Below are 17,630 nucleotides of genomic sequence, written 5' to 3' on the forward strand. Positions count from 1 at the left end.
TGATAGATTTTAATTTTCAAGAAACTTTCTTGATTTTCTTTTTGAAGGAAAGGAATTTGAATTAAGGGGTATCACATGGAATCCGAGAAAGATAATCAGCTCTAAAGGCATGAAAAAGCTTCTAAAGAAAGAACAACAAGCTGTAATTGCAAAATTATGTTCACTAGATGTTCCCACATCTAAACCATCTATTTCTCCATATCTCCAAAAAGACTTGGATAATCATTCCGAGGTATTTGAGACTTCCAAAGGCCTCCCACTTATTTATGATCATGATCATGCTATTCATTTGATTCCAAGACGTGTTCCTCCAAACATGAGGCCTTAAAGATATCCCTATTCTCAAAAGAGTGAAATTGAATTTATGGTTACAGAAATGCTAGAGGCTGGTATAATTCAACCTAATCAAATTTCTTTCTCTGCTCGAGTAGTATTGGTGCACGAGAAGGATGGATCATTGGGCATGTGTCTGATTATAGGGAGCTCAACAAGCTCACTATTAAAGATAAATTTCCCACTCCTATCATTGATGAATTATTGGATGAATTGCATGGAGCAATTTACTTCACCAAGTTGGACCTTCGTTAAGGATACCATGAAATTAGAATGAAGACTGAAGACATTTTGAAAATAACATTTAAAACTCATGAGGGTCATTATGAATTTTTGGTCATGCCTTTTGGCCTTACCAATGCACCTTCTACATTTCAAGGTTTGGTTAATTCCATTTTCAAACCCTTTCTTACAAAATTTGTGTTAGTATTTTTTGATGATATAATAATCTACAACAAGTCTTGGAAGGATCATGTTCAACGTGTTGATAGAGTGCTAAAACTATTGGAGGAGAAGCAATTATATGCAAAAACATCCAAATGTTTCTTTGGAGTAAAAGAGGTGGTATATTTGGGTCAGATTATATCTCATGAAGGTGTTAAGGTAAAACCTAGAAAAATTAAAGCCATTAAGGAATGGGAAATCCCCACATCCATAAAGCATCTGTGAGGATTTCTCAGGTTGACAGGGTATTATCGCAAGTTTGTTATAATTATGGGAGAATAGCAGCACCTCTAACAACATTACTAAAGAAAGATTCATTTTCTTGGGCTCTAGAAGCAACGAAGGCCTTTGAAAATCTTAAAGAGGCAATGTGCCAAGCACCGGTCTTAGCTACACCAGAATTCAAAAAAACCTTTATTGTAGAATGTGATACCTCAGGATGTTATAAAACCAGCTCAAAAAAAGATTGAAAGGATAGATCAACGCCTTAGAATTCAGCCTCTTCGAGGGGGAAGCCTCCTTTACATTACACAAATGAACAATTCTTGGATGATACAAATGACAAGACCTCCTTTCTATATATAGGAGTTTAAGGGGTCATAATATAATCAGAGTCAGCATAATAATAATAATGTAAGGGCACAATAATAACAATAGTTGGCTTCTATGGGGCACAATAATAACAATAAGGGGACTGCATGGGCACAAAAATATAATAAAGGGGTTGTACTAATAACAATAAGGGGTTACACTAGTAGTATAGGGACCTAACATGCCCCTCTCCTTCAAAAAGTGTTGTCCTCAACGATTGAGTTCTTGAATCTTCTGTATAAAATTCTTGTCCTCCCATGTGGAATCTTCAGCGAGTAAGTTCTTCCACTTGATGAGATACTCTGAAATTGATCAATTTCGTAGTTGTCAGGTTCTTGTTTCTGTGACTGCTCCAGGTTCCAATATGATTTTTCCTTCCTCGTCATGTTCTGGCAATATTGTTTGAACTGGGATCTTTTGCAACTTTTGAATGACTGGCTACACTTCTTTGTCCTTCTTCCATTCACACCTTGTTTTGCTTATCCAATCTGGTTGGATAATAGAAATGGCGCACAACAATGCTTCCACATACTCATACTTTCTTGAGAGTGTAGCTGCCACAACATTTTTCTTCCATTGTTTGTAGACGATTTCAAAGTCATAACCCAACATCTTTGTGGCCCATTTTTTTGCTCTTCAGAGGATAATTTTTGTTCTAAAAAGTATTTAATACTATCATGATCCTTTTTTACCTTGAAGTGTCTTCCCATTAGGTAAGGTTGCCATTTCTTAAGTGCGTGTAATATTGCCAAAATTTCCTTCTCATAAATATCTTTCTTGAGGGACATTTGTTTGTATGTATGTAGCCATAAAAATACCCAATCGGATACATCAAAACTTCTTTCATTGCAATGTTGATATGCCTGTTGTTTCATTCGATTCTGCACCAAAGTGGCGTTATCCTTTAAAAGTTGGAGAACTTGTTGTTGATGCTCAATGTGATCTTTCACTGCTTGAATCTTTTTCTTCTTGATATGTCCTTCTATATTTAGAGTTTGAGGAGTGGTAATTTCTCGCAATGCATTACAATATATGTTCAAATTCATTTCTTGATGCTCTATGTGATATTTCACTTCTTAAACATTTTTCTTCTTGATATGTCCTTCTATCTTGATAGTTTGAGCAGTGGTAATTCCAGCCATTGCATTACAAGATATGGTCAGATTCATTTCTTCTTTCTTGATGTGGTCTTTCACTTCTTGAACCTTTTTCTTCTTGATATGTCCTTCTACCTTAAGAGTTTGAGGAGTGGTAATTTCTTCCAATGCTTTACAAGATATGGTCAGATTCATTTCTTGATGCTCAATTTCATCTTTCACTTCTTGAACATTTTTCTTCTTGATATGTCATTCTATCTTGATAGTTTGAGGAGTGGTAATTTTGGCCAATGCATTACAAGATATGGTTGGATTCATTTCTTTTTTCTTGATGTGATCTTTCACTTCTTGAACCTTTTTCTTCCTTATATGTCCTTCTATCCTGAGAGTTTGAGGAGGGGTAATTCTTGCCAATTCTTTACAAGATATGGTCAGATTCATTTCTTCTTTCTCTGAGATTAGATCCTGGCATATATCCTTTTCTTCCCCCTCTTCATATTTTATGTAAAATAATTTCTTCTCAGCACACTTATGACCTTTAGTGCATTTTCTATCACAATTGTAACAAAGCTCTTTTTCTATTTTTTCTTCCTATTGTTGTGGTGTAAACCTTGTAGGTTGTGGAAGGCTAGGAGAAGAAACAATTTCATCATTATAGTTGCGAGTAGTTGGATTCCTTGTTTCCATAATTTCACTTTCAATTTTTCTTGCCCACCTAAATGCCTTCTCCAATGAATCAGGTTCCCAAAGACGAACCTCATGTTGAATGTTATCCTTTAAAGTACCTATGAAGACATCAATCATTTGCTTCTTTGGAATATTATTTACCCTTATATTCAATTTTTTTAAAGTCCTCAATGTGCTCTGCCATTGAACACTTTTGTTTGAGATTTATCAATTGGCTAAAGAAGGTGTTTGTCTTTGTATCCTCATAATATGCTATCATTTCCTCCATGAAAATTGACCATGTAACAAGTGGTTTATGAGAACAAAGCCCTTTATACCATAAAATTGATTCGGTTCTAAATAATTAGATGCAATACATACCTTTTGTAACAGTGGTACACCATGTAGAACAAAATATTTCTCCATCTGTAGTATCCAATTTACCAGATCCTTGCCATCAAACTTCCTCATCTTGTTTTTTCTTGATTTTATGTTATGAAACCAGCTCAAGAAAAGATAGAAAAGATAGATCAACGCCTTAGAATTCAGCCTCTTCGAGGGGGAAACCTCCTTTACATTACATAAATGAACAATTCTTCGATGATTCAAATGACAAAACCTCCTTTTATATATAATAGTCTAAGGAGTCACAATATAACCCAGCCGACCTAACAATAATAATATAAAGCCACAAAAATAACAATGGAGGGATTCTATGGGGCACAGTAATAAAAATATGGGGACAATAGGGGCACAACAATATTAATAAGGGATACAACTACAATAGCAATGGGGTAATCACTAGTATTATAGGGACCTAACATGCCCCTCTCCTTCAATAAAGTGTTGTCCTCAACGCTTGAGTAGTTTTGGATGCTTCTGTATAAAATTCGAACCCGAGGTTCAACGCGATTTCTTCTGAAACATCGCAAAAAAAAAAGTTATAGCGAAATTGCCACGATGACCTATTTGGATCAGCGAAACCCTAGAATTCAAAGCTCTGATACCAAATGCTATGAAACCAGCTCAAGAAAAGATAGATCAACGCCTTATAATTCAGCCTCTTCGAGGGGGCAACCTCCTTTACATTACATAAATGAACAATTCTTGGATGATTCAAATGACAAAACCTCCTTTCTATATATAGGAGTCTAAGGAGTCACAATATAACCCAGCCGACCTAACAATAATAATATAAAGCCACAAAAATAACAATGGAGGGATTCTATGGGGCACAGTAATAAAAATATGGGGACAATAGGGGCACAACAATATTAATAAGGGATACAACTACAATAGTAATGGGGTAATCACTAGTATTATAAGGACCTAACATTTTAGGAGCTCATTCTTGAATGACTGTAACTCTGTACTTTCAGATTTTTAAGTTCTAAAATTTTGACCTGAAGTAGCCCTCTATGTCCTCTTTCCAATGCCACCGATTTAATCAAAATTGGATTCTCCAAGAAAGAGTTATCCACAATCTCCCAAGATGACTTGATTATATAACTTTTCAGAAGAGCGAACTTGTATGAAGTGCCACGTGTCACTTTTTTGACCTTTGGATCTAAAAAATATATAAAAGAAAACAAAATCTGTCCTTTTTCTGTAACTTCTTACGAAATTTCAATCTGATGCTCAGAGAGACAGTTATGACGATTTTCCCAAGGTGACCTATTTGGAATGTAATTTGGGGGTCTACACAAACCCTAACTTCCTTAGATTATATCCCTGCAAATATAGTGAGACAGGATCTGAAATTCGGAACCGAGATTCAAAACGATTTCTTCTAAAATGGGTTTTTGTTTTAGCTTCTAAAACTTTGTAGCGAAAGAGTTATAGTGAAAATTCCATGATGGCCTGTTTTAGATGAAATTTTGGAGCTTGAAAAAACCCTAACATTTTCATATCATATATCCGAAACTATAGCGAGACAAGCTCTGAAATTCAAATCCGAGGTTCAACATGATTTCTTCTCAAATGTGTTTTTTTGTTCACTTTTGAAACGTCTCAGAAAAAATTTATAGAAAAAATTCCACGATGACCTATTTGGAGCAGCGAAACCCTAGAATCCAAAGCTCTGATACCAAATGTTATGAAACCAGCTCACAACAAGATTGAAAAGATAGATCAATGCCTTAGAGTTCAGCCTCTCCGAGGGGGCGACCTCCTTTACATTACACAAATGAATAATTCTCGGATGATACAAATGACAAGACCTCCTTTCTATATATAGGAGTCTAAGGGGTCATAGTATAATCAGAGCCGACATAACAATAATAATATAAGGGCACAATAATAACAATATTGGGCTTATATGGGGCACAATAATAACAATAATGGGCTTCTATGGGGCACAATAATAACAATAAGGGGACTACATGGGCATAACAATATAACAAGGGGTTGTACTAATAACAATAAGGGGTTACACTAGTAGTATAGGGACCTAACACAGGAAATGGAATTGGTGTTGTTTTAATACAAGAAGAAAGACACATTGCTTTCGAAAGTCATCCAATCAAAGGAAAGTATTTACACAAAACTATTTATGAGAAGGAAATGTTGGAAATACTACATGCACTTAAGAAATGGCGACCTTACCTAATGGGAAGACACTTCAAGGTAAAAATGGATCATGATAGTCTTAAATAATTTTTAGAACAAAGATTATCTTCAAAAGAGTAGCAAAAACGGGTCACAAAGATGTTGGGTTATGACTTTGAAATCATCTACAAAAAAGGCAAGAAAAATGTTGTTGCAGATTCACTCTCAACAAAAGGATGAGGATGTGGAAGCATTTCTTTGTGCCATTTCTGTTATCCAACCAGATTGGATAAACAAAGCAAGGGATGCATGAAAGAATAACAAAGAAGTGTGGGCACTCATTCAAAAGTTGCAGCAAGATCCCAATACATCTGATACATTTAGCTGGAAAAATGATTCGTTATGGTACAAAGAGTGCTTATACCTTTGTAAGAATTCCCAACTCAAACGAAATATTCTTATGGAATTATACACCTCTCCCTTATGAAGGCATTCGGGATTTTTAGAAACTTACCACGGGGTTAAGAAGGATTTTTTTTGGGATGGCCTTAAATCTGATATTCAAAAGTTCGTGGTAGAATGTTTGGTTTGCCAACAAAATAAATTTGATACAATTAAGACCCCAAGTCTATTACAACCTTTATCCATTCCAAGTCAATATTGGGAGGAGGTTTCAATGGATTTTATCACAGATTTACACAAGTACGAAGGAAAGAGTGTCATCATGGTGGTAGTTGATAGAATTACCAAGTATGCACACTTTTGTGCATTATCTCACCCTTTTAAAGTTAGTACAATTACTTCTTCATTTATGGAAACAATTCAAAAGCTACATGGAAACTCAAAGATTATTGTAAGTGACAGAGAAGGCTGATTTCACTAGAAATTTCTAGACAAAATTATTTTATTGTCTGGGTACTCAGTTAGCTCATAGCTCATCTTATCATCCTCAATACGATGGGAAAACTGTATATGATAAACAGACACAATGGGTCAAATGGTTGCCTCTGGATGAATGGTGGTATAACACTTCCTTCCATACTACAACAAAAATGACCCCATTTATGGAAATTTATGGATATCATCCACTGTCCATCACATCATATTTAAGAGAAAATTCTAAGGTTCAATTCGTGGAATATCACATCGAGCATCAACAAAAATTTCTCCAACTCTTAAAGGATAGCCTCACTTTAGGGCGTAATAGAATGAAACAACAGGAAAATCAACATCGCAGGGAAAGAATTTTTGATGTAGGTGACTGGGTATTTCTACAACTACAACCATACAAACAAATGTTCCTCAAGCAAGCTAAAAAGGATAATAAATGATCAAAAAAGTATTATGGTCCATATAAGGTGTTGCAAAATATTGGTACTATGGCATACAAATTGGAACTTCCTGCATCTTCTAGAGTGCACCCAATTTTCCATGTTTGATGCTTAAAGAATGTTATAGGTGACAACTTCCCAGTTCAGAAAATATTTCCAACACTCGACGAGGAAGGAAAAATCATATTGGAACCTGAAGCAGTCACAGAAACAAGAACTCGACATCTATGAAATCGATCAATTTCAGAGTATCTCATCAAGTGGAAGAACTTACCTATTGAAGATTCCTCATGGGAGGATGATAAATTTATATAGAAGCATCCAAAACTACTCAAGCATTGAGGACAACACTTTTTTGAAGGAGAGGGGCATGTTAGGTCCCTATAAAACTGGTGTATTCCCTTATTACTATTGTCATTGTAGCCCCTTATTATTATTGTTGTGCCCATGTTGTCCCCATATTTTTATTATTGTGCCCTGTACAAGCCCACTATTGTTATTGTTGTGCCCTTATAAAATTATTATTATGTCGACTCTGATTATATTGTGACCCCTTAGACTCCTATATATAGAAAGGAGGTCTTGTCATTTGTATCATCCAAGAATTGTTCATTTGTGTAATGTAAAGGAGGTTTCCCCCTCAAAGAGGCTAATTTTGAAGTCGTTGATCTATCTCTTTCTTCTATTTTGTGATCTGGTTGCATAACAACCTGTTGTAGTGTTCAACTCTTAAAACACATTTTGCAATATATTCATCACCATGCATCTTCAAAGATTCAAATTGCATTCTATATCCTCGAATATTAGATTTCTTTTCCTTGTTGTCACCGTCATAGCAGCTACTCATATTGTCCCAGGTATCTTTGGCAGTTTTACAGTCCATCACTTTGACACGTTCTAATTTAGGTAGACCAACAAGCAGGACATTCATGGCTTTAGCATTGCATGTGAACTCCATTTTATGTTCTTTGGTAATAATTGATGAAGGCTTGTGATATTATTCTTCCTTAACATCCCATACATCAGCTCCAAGTGATTGAATGTAGGTCTTCATCCTTAACTTCCAAAATACATAGTTTGTTCCATTGAACATATGTGTCCTATTGGTAAATCCTCCTTCTTGGTTTGCCATGGTCCTTGATCTTTCTTCCAACTGTTAAAATGATCTGAAGGAGCTTGGCTCTAATACCAATTGTTAGAAACCAGGACAATACTGAGAGGGGAGTGAATCAGTATTGTAGGAATTTTCACAATTTAAAAACTTTCTTTCACTTATGCAATGATATTAGGACACCATAAATAACTTCAAAAATTCATTCATATGAACATGACATGAACCAATATGAAAAGCACAAATAACACATAAAGATTATTCAAACTTTTCTTCAATTCCTTCACAAATCAAGCTGCAACTTCTTGTTATAAATGTCTCTGGTTACAACCAGCAGGAAGATACAACTCCCTAATTTATCAACTACAACTGAATGAAACTACAACATAAAATATTTTCCAGCACCTACTGGAAGGAGCTACAACTTTCCTGGCCTCAACGATTCAATTTTCATCCATTTTCAAACTAAAACAATGAATTCCAACTCAAAAAATAATTTGTCCCTTCACACACTCACCAAGACACCTTCAATAATCTATGATTATTGGGAAATCCACCATCACACTAGCATCATCAATCTACCTCAACTCACATGTAACAAAACAATGCTTCACATTCTTGTTGAATTCCCCAATCGATTATGCTTATAAAGAATTTGGCTTGATATTTTTAGCTTTTTTTCATTTTTAGTTAACTTCACTTGAATCTTTGCATGAGTCTCTATTTTTTTCCCTTTGTCCTATTTATTTGAGTCTTCTCAATCTGCTATTCAAGTTATCAACCTCTGCTCTATTATTCTAGGCTCAATCTCTAAGTTAAACTGCCAATTTTTTTATTTATGAAATTTGTTACAGAATTTAGCTAGGATTTCTATTTTTGGAAAATCTCCAGACTTAGTGTTTCTACTAAAGATGCCTCTTTAATTTTTCCATGCTATTAAATACACTACCACCGATATATTCCTGCCAATTTTAGAGCTTTTAGTTCTCTACTATTATGTTTGGCCTAACTTCCAAAGTTCAAGCTTCAGACTCATCCATCCAACCAAAAACACTGTCATATTTCTTTATTCCAAATTGCTACCATATATAGTTGTCAAATCATTCATGGCAAAGCCCAAAGGCTTTCATAAAAGTGTTACCAAATATATGTGCCATAATATTTATGTTTTATAAAACTGTTGCCAATGCTATTAACACTTAGTCCTTCTTTTACAAGCTTATACCAAATCCCATAATCACTTTATTTTATAGTCTGGATGGATTTTTCTTTAGGACTCTGCTAAATGATAAATCAAGATTGTAGATATGGTTGTCAGTTAACACTTTCACTTGGGTTCCTTGCTCTTTGTTCTAGCCTTAAAGGGATTTACCATTGTTGCATTATATATATATATATATAGATAGATAGATAGATAGATAGATAGATAGATATATATAGATATGTTTGGCTCCATTTGCTAACTCGCTTTTAGGACTAAGGCAATATGGCCACCACCTTAGTCCTTCAGCACTTAGCCTATGGTCTTGACTCTACATGAAACCCTGTGCATACACTTATATATAGCCCCCAATGCTTAATTTCTTTTGAAAACCCTTCTTTGCTCTATTGGTCTTCTCATTGCACGAGACCAAGTTTTGGTGCTTGGTTCTCGATGATTTTTAGTTTACGCCCTTAATTATTTTTGGGGCCATGTGAACAAGATGAAATTTCCTGTGGAGACACCTACCCACTTTTCCATTGGTTGTCACTATCAACTTATCAATGCTGATGTGTCCCACAGCCTTATCACCTTGCTGCTTCCTTTGCACTCTTCTATTTTCCTTCTAGGTTAGACCTTGAGGGATGACATGTCGCGGTGGACTTCGCCTGCTACACTTATGCCCAATCACTATAGTTTTGGTTTGAGTTGTCTCCTACAATGACTACATCAACCTTATACCAAATTAGCCCATAACTCCTCCTTTGCACCTTTCTTAAGCCTTATAGGGTCAAGGGACTGGGATGATGTCATGCTTACATCACCCATGGCACATGGTGCGCTATGAATGGTCCACTATGGTACCCAAAAGTGCCAAAGACACCTACAATGTGGCCACCTCTCATTGGGCCATGTCATGTCTAACGTCTTCATCCACCTGTGTATCTACATCATCTTTGTGAGCCAATCATATTGTGCCACATGTTTGTTATCAAAGGAGAGAGAAAGGTCCCTAGAACCTTGGTTTTTCTACTGATTTCTTCGTTAAATTATTTTTAATAAGAATCATTGGGTTCAATCCTTCCATGCCTCTTCTCATGCCATGTAGCCTACCTAATCCATCCCAAGCTTGCTCCTTTGCAAGTTCCATTGGATCCTCCAGGATTTGACCAATCATTTTTTTTGGGGTAAGTTGTCAGGCCACCCCCACCCACTTTCTCCTTAGTGCGCTACTTGAAAACCCAATGAGCTAATTGTATCGGGATGACGTGTATGGGGGCTCCACTTTGGACTAATGAAAAATCTTTCTGCCATTGTGTTATTTTCTCCATGTATGCTCGATGCTTTGGATGGCGGCTCCACCAATATTATTGTCAGGTTTGGAAACTTTGCCAACATAACACACGCCAAGGGTCCTCCAATCACTTTTAACTCTACAAAATTGACTTTTGGGGCTTCACATTTGACTGGCTATATCTATTGATCCAGGAGGGAATTTCTGAACTTCCACATACCACTCGAAATCTATTTCATATCTCTATCCATCTAACCCTGATTTGATCTTTTGTACTATAAATTCTTTCAAAGGCACTACCCCATTCTCCACTAATGTTGATTTTCATTCTTATTCTTGTCCCTAATCTTGAACAATAGTTTCCTCTTTTTCCATCTTTGACATCTTTTTCCATCTATTGCCATCAATGACAACATATTTCTAATAGCTTGCAATGTTAACACTCATGTGTACCATTTATTTATACATGCTTTGAATTAAGTGGAACACATAAAGTTCTATTCCATTTGGGGCAAATGAAAACTAGCATGCCTAGGAAGGGAAATTTGAAATTTTTTTGACCACAAATATAATTATAAAAAATGTTTCTTTCCAAACTATTTTATTATCGTCTAGTGACAAAATTTTAGATCATTGATTGGTCTTGAAAATAGATATGAGAAACCTACAATAGGGCAAATTTTATTTATTTATTATTTATTTAATTATTTTTTATTAGTAAATTTATTTTTTTCGGTAACTATATATTTCCTAAACTATCTAGTCTTAAATCTCTAGAATCCTTGCCACTGATTTCAAAGGGGGAGGTAAGAAGAGGTAAGGAAGATACTTCTCAGAACGAAGGGGGGAGGATCATTGTGTTGACATTAATGCCAAAGGGGGAGATTGTTGGCAATATTGGCGTTGATGTCAAATGATAATGTCATTAAGAATGCTTGATGCTTAATGTTAAGGATGCTTGATGTCATTAATCTAATTGTGTTTATTGATTACTTTAAGTTAAGGTTGATTTATGTTGATTGCTACACTGCTATTATTGCAAGGAATGTATAGTATGAGTAGAAGTGGAAGTATTTACAAATGAATGGTTGTAAGCGAGATCTAAGGAATTTTTATTTGAGTGTTGTTTAGAAGATTGTTCTTTCATCGTGCAAGCTTTGTGATCTTTTCTTTTTTCAACAACTAGAACATCTTCTTTGTCATCCCATTCAAGATTAGCCACAATGGGGTCAAACCTTTTATCAAATATTCTATTCCTAATGTTTTTGCGAATCTAACATGTCTTTCTGTCATGGTACTCCTCACAAAAATCACACCATGGGCAAGAGAGGAACTAGTTGATAGACCTATTGGGCATCATGAGCATGCCCAAAAGTGGAAGCTTCGAGTCGTGAGTTAATTCTTCATTTGTATGAAATCAACCTGTTACTCATGAATTGCATGAGTTGTAAGATCAAGGTCAGATCTATCTGATTTGTTTGACTTTCAAGAGGTATACCAATTCTTTTATGTTTCTCTTCATATTCTAGGTAGATTTGTAAGGCAGAGTCAAGGCTAATGAGATTATTTCTTCAAGTCGTTGGAAATAAGGAGGAGTTAATGCACTATAATAATGCATCATTGCAGCTTAGTTTTGGTGACAAATAATTTCAAGAATCTGATTATAAATCCTATTAAAATGAAGATTGAAGTTCTTAATGTTCTCCCCTTTTGGGAAAGAAACATTATTATAATCATGTAAATGATCAATTGGACTCTGAGGTTCATCGTAAGTAGATTTGAACCAAATTCAAAGTTCATCCCAAGTACTAAATTCTTTTGAAGGAAACTCAAAGAAATCAATGGCAACCTTGCTAGAGAGAGAGAGTTAATGATCAATGGATAATAGAGAGTTGCAGATAATAATTAATTGAGTCGAGTGGAGAGCGAACAGCGAACAGAGAAAGAATAGTTATGGTTGCAGGTTTTGAGCACCATGGAGGTGCGCAAAGGGGGGAGCTCCACTCCCTCCTATAGGCAAGCAATGACCAATAGAGGTAAGAAACCTTTAGAATCTGTCAGAGGGCCTTCAGGAGAAAGGAATAAGAATCTGGAAGAGGATCAGGACTTCACCAAACTAAGAGAGGACAATAGCATGAAAGATAATGAGGAAGAAGACAAAAAATAGGGAGTAGAAAACAAGGCACAGAAGGGGCCTTGCAAACCCAAGGCTGAGGTCACTCCCAGAGTAGTTTTAAATGATCTTGCCCTACAGGCACACAAGGATCACATGCGGACCTATGCTATCATTTGCAAATTCATGGGATTATGGCCCACTAAAAAGGCATTACAAGCATGGATTAAATACCATTGGAAACCGAAAGGAAGCATAGACCTACACCTTGGGTCAAAGGGTTTCTTCACTGTGGTCTTCACAAATATTGAGGATAAAGACAAGGTGTTTGAAGGAGGACCCTACTTCTACGCAGCAGCGGGCCTCTACATGCAGCCGTGGATGATGAATTTTGTCCCGAAAAGAGAAACTTTCACTTCGGTTCTGGTTTGGGTAAAACTTTACTCCTTGCCTCTTGATTACTGGCAAACATAATCGCTATCTGCCATAAGAAATAAACTAGGGTGTTTTGTTAAAGCCTCTGAGCCACCAGAAGGGGAAAATACGCCTCCTTCGCAAGAATACGTGTCGAGATGGACCTATTAGGAGTCCTACCAGATGAGGTCATCTTGGAAGTTTTTGATAAAGGATGGGTGCAAAGAATAGATTATGAACATATTCCCTTTAGATGTCGCAGATGCCATGAGCATGGGCACCTTTTTAGAGACTGCCCTCTCAGCAAAACAGAGAACAGAAGTAAAGCAACCACAATGAAAGACACTGAAAGCTTTCACAAAGTGGGACATAGAGGAAAAGGGGGCAAAAGGGGGCCAAAGCAACAACAAACAGAAAAGCAACAGGCCAATCTGAACAGGTTCCAAGTTCTCGAAGAAGAGGAAGGAATATCAAACGAAGATCAGGTAATGGAAGGAATTTCAGGGGAAAAGGAGAAAGAAGAAGATAGGGAACAAGCACAGGATGCTACTAAACAGAAAGAAACAATGTTGAATGATGAAGAACTGGAGATGGATCAAGAAATGACTCAGAGTGAGATGGAAACTGATGATCAGGAACTGCAGGAGATTCTGGATAGAGAAAACCTAGATCTGGAAGGATTCTTGAAACAGGGAACCATGGGAGGGGTAGACTCATTACCTCAAGAAGAGTTCAATAGAGTACATTAGCTATTCCTATGGAAAACTCAGGACAAAGGGATGGAAAAGCAAAAAAACAATGAAAGGTCAGGCAACGAAGGAGTGAAAACTATGAAAACCACACCAGGACTAGCTCCCAGATACCCAGGAAAGAAAAGAGGTAGGAAAAAGCAGAATGAGCTACTGATGGAATGTGGAAAGCTAATGATTGATTCAGGTAATATGAAAGACCTATCTAGTTACTCCTTTAAAAATCTGTAATAATGAAGTTCACATCTTGGAATATCAGAGGTTTAGGTAATAAAAGGAAACAAAGATTACCTAGAAATAGAATGAAACAAGAAGCTCTAGATATGATATTTATCCAGGAAACTAAATGTTCCATGAAAAAAATTAAAGAAAGTAATAGTAAATGGCTCAATAGATTTGAGTTTCTAGAAGTTAAAGCAGATAATACAGTTGGAGGCATACTCACTCTTTGGAACCCCCAAAAGATTGGCATAATAGATGTTGAGGCATCTAGGAATTATTTATCAATGGTTATACAGCCTATGGGAGACAGCGAGACTTATTTGGTCATGAATGTCTATGGGCCACAAAGACTGGATGATAAACTCAAATTTCTAGATTCTCTTGTAGAAATTAGAGATAGACATGCAGAAGTTCCTTGGATAATGGGCGAGGACTTCAACATGATCAAATCACTTTCAGAAAAAAAAAAAAAAAGGGGGAACAAGAACTTTAAATAAATATTTTACAACATTTCTAACTTTCATAGATAATATGAAGCTCATTGACACTGATATGAATAATGGCCTCTTCACTTGGAACAACAAGAGAGGAGAGGAGTCACAAGTAGCCTCAAAATTAGACAGATTCATAATTTCAGATGACCTTATGCTCACATACAAGGAAATGACTATAAGAATTCTCCCCTTTGGTGGCTCGGACCATTGGCCTGTACAACTGGAGGTACAGGGCATAGGCACCCCCAGGAATAGGCCTTTCAGCTTTGAGAATATCTAGATTAACCACCCTGATTTTATCAGTAACATAGCAAGATGGTGGAAAGAGGATTTGCACATTCAGGGAACAAGAATGTTTCTACTTCACAAAAGACTAAAATACATCAAGCTCAAACTCAAAGGCTGGAACAAGAAGGAATTTGGCAATATTTTGCAGCAAAAAAAGGGGTTGAAGATAAGATACAAACACTCAATCAAACTCTTATTACAGAGGGCTTTGACAGAGTCAGAGATGACCAAGTCACCAAAATTCATCAAGATTGGGAGAACTTATGCAAACAAGAGGAAATATATTGGAGACAAAAATCTAGAGTTCAGTGGCTAAAATAAGGGGAACGGAACACCAAATTTTTCCACAGATCCACCATGGTGAACAAATCCCATAATAGGATCTCTTCAATCAAGGACGAGAGAGGTCATCTTCGTAATTCCCATGAATAAATAAAATCCGTGTTAGTCCAACACTTTCAAGGTATAACAAAGGAGCCCACTGCAGACAAAGAACACTTTATTAGGGACTTAACAAGGCATATACCTAGGCTAGTACCTAGAGAGGATAATTTCAATCTCAACAAGCCAGTGACTGAAGAAGAGGTCAGTGAAGCAGTTAAGGAAATACAGAATGGCAAAGCGCCAGGCTTGATGGTTTCAATGTGGATTTCTTCAAAGCCTGTTGGAACATTGTTAAACAAGATATTATGAATGTGGTGGAGGATTCTAGGTTGAATAGAACCATTTTGAAGGTGATCAATACTTCCTTCATCTCTTTGATCCCAAAACAGGATAATGCGCACACTCCAAACAGGTTTAGGCCCATAGCTTTGTGAAATGTGGTGTATAAAATTATATCCAAAGTTGTCGCCAATAGACTCAAACCCCTTCTCCCTACTCTTGTGTTAGTGGAGCAATCAGGTTATGTGGAGGGTAGACAAATTCTCAATAATATCATTCAAGCGCATGAAGTGGTGCATTCATTGTTAAGCAATAAGAAGGCGGGAATGATTATGCAACTGGACCTTGCCAAAGCTTATGATAAGCTGAATTGGACCTATATTAGGAAGGTCCTTCTAGCCTTTGGCTTTGATCATAATTGGGTAAGATGGGTTATGGCACTAGTCACTTCTTCTAGCTTTTCAATATTGGTCAATGGTTCTCCTTCCAAGACCTTTACTCCCTCAAGAGGTCTCAGACAGGGAGACCCGCTCTCTCCCTTTCTCTTTATCCTCATGATGGAAGGACTTGGGTGATCTATCAAGCATGCGAAAGAAGGGGGTTATATCAAGGGTATCCAACTTGACTTTGCTATGGCCACAGGTATGGAGGTAAATCTATCTAAATCTAAGATTTTTTTCTTTAATACTAATATCGCTATTTAGAGAAACATCTCCAGAATTATAGGCTTTCAAAGGGAGGTCCTTCCTTCCAAGTACTTGGGAGTTCCTCTAACTGATAAAACTTTGCAAAAAAACATATGGGAGCTGATAATCAATAAGATGCAGGATAAAATCAGAAAATGGACTATCAAATCTTTAAACTTGGCAGGACGGTTGGTGCTTAAAAAAGATGTTTTGCAATCTATCCCGATTTTTATGATTTCAGCACTTCCAGCTCCAAAGGGAGTCTTACAACAATTGAGATCTATTCAAAGAGACTTTCTTTGGGGTAAGGGGGTGGAGAGAAAGAAATGGGCTTTGGTTTCCTAGGATAAGCTTTGCAAACTGAAATCCCATGGAGGCCTTGGACTGGATGATCCAGATATACTCAACAAGGTTTTAGGGGAAAAATTATGGTGGCATTGGGTAAAAGATCCAAAGGCTCAGTGGGCTCATGTTTGGAAAGAAAAATATGCTAGAACTTGGCAAGAGAAAGATCACATAAGGATGACGGGAATCATAAAGGGATCCCACATTTGGAATAAGGCCTAGGAGAATAGAGAAGTAGTGCAGAAAAACAGTTTCTGGGAAATCAGAGAAGGGGACCTTGCTCTGTTTTGGGAGGACAGATGGAAACAAGAACCTACACTATTAAGAGAGAACTTTTTGGACCTAAAGAAAGAAATGGACACCAAAGGGCTCTTCAGGGTTAAAGATTTTTAGGAACTCCCTAGTCTAGAAGACAAATGGAGAACCTAGAAGAATATAGAATTTGGGGCTGACAACCCCTTGAAAGAAAAAATAGAGGCACTAATGCGAATTTTGGAACAAAGGAAGATTCTGGTTTCAGAGGGGCATGATCAACTCAGATGGGGCAACAATAAAAAAGGCACCTTCAATATTAAGGAAGCCAAGAAGGTATTCCTTGAGCTGGATTCCCACGTTCCGAACAGGGTTTGGCAGAACCTTTGGAAGCATCAAGGTTGGATGAAAATTAAACTCTTCATGTGGTTGGTTCATCACAAGAAAATTCTGACTTGGGAAAATATCAGGAAGAGGGGTGTTCTAGGACCTTCTAGATGCCAGCTCTGTGAAGCCCAAGAGGAGACAATGGAGCACCTTCTCAATGAATGCACCTTTACCTCTAGGTTGTGGGACTCTTTTGCTACAATTTTCCAAAAGACGGACATGGACAAAGAAAGCATTATCAACACCCTAAACAACTAGAAACGAAACTTTTCTGAGTATGATTTTCTTCGCTTGGCTTGGGTTTTAAGTCCAGGCTTCATAATTTGGAATGTTTGGAAAGAAAGGAACAATAGAATCTTCAAAAATGTTCACAACACCACCCAACACATTTTTGAGGAGATC

Source organism: Pinus tabuliformis, chromosome X (assembly GCF_031772625.1).
Source record: "Pinus tabuliformis cultivar Carrire ecotype Pingquan chromosome X, CPIR1, whole genome shotgun sequence".
Lineage (NCBI taxonomy): Eukaryota > Viridiplantae > Streptophyta > Pinopsida > Pinales > Pinaceae > Pinus > Pinus tabuliformis.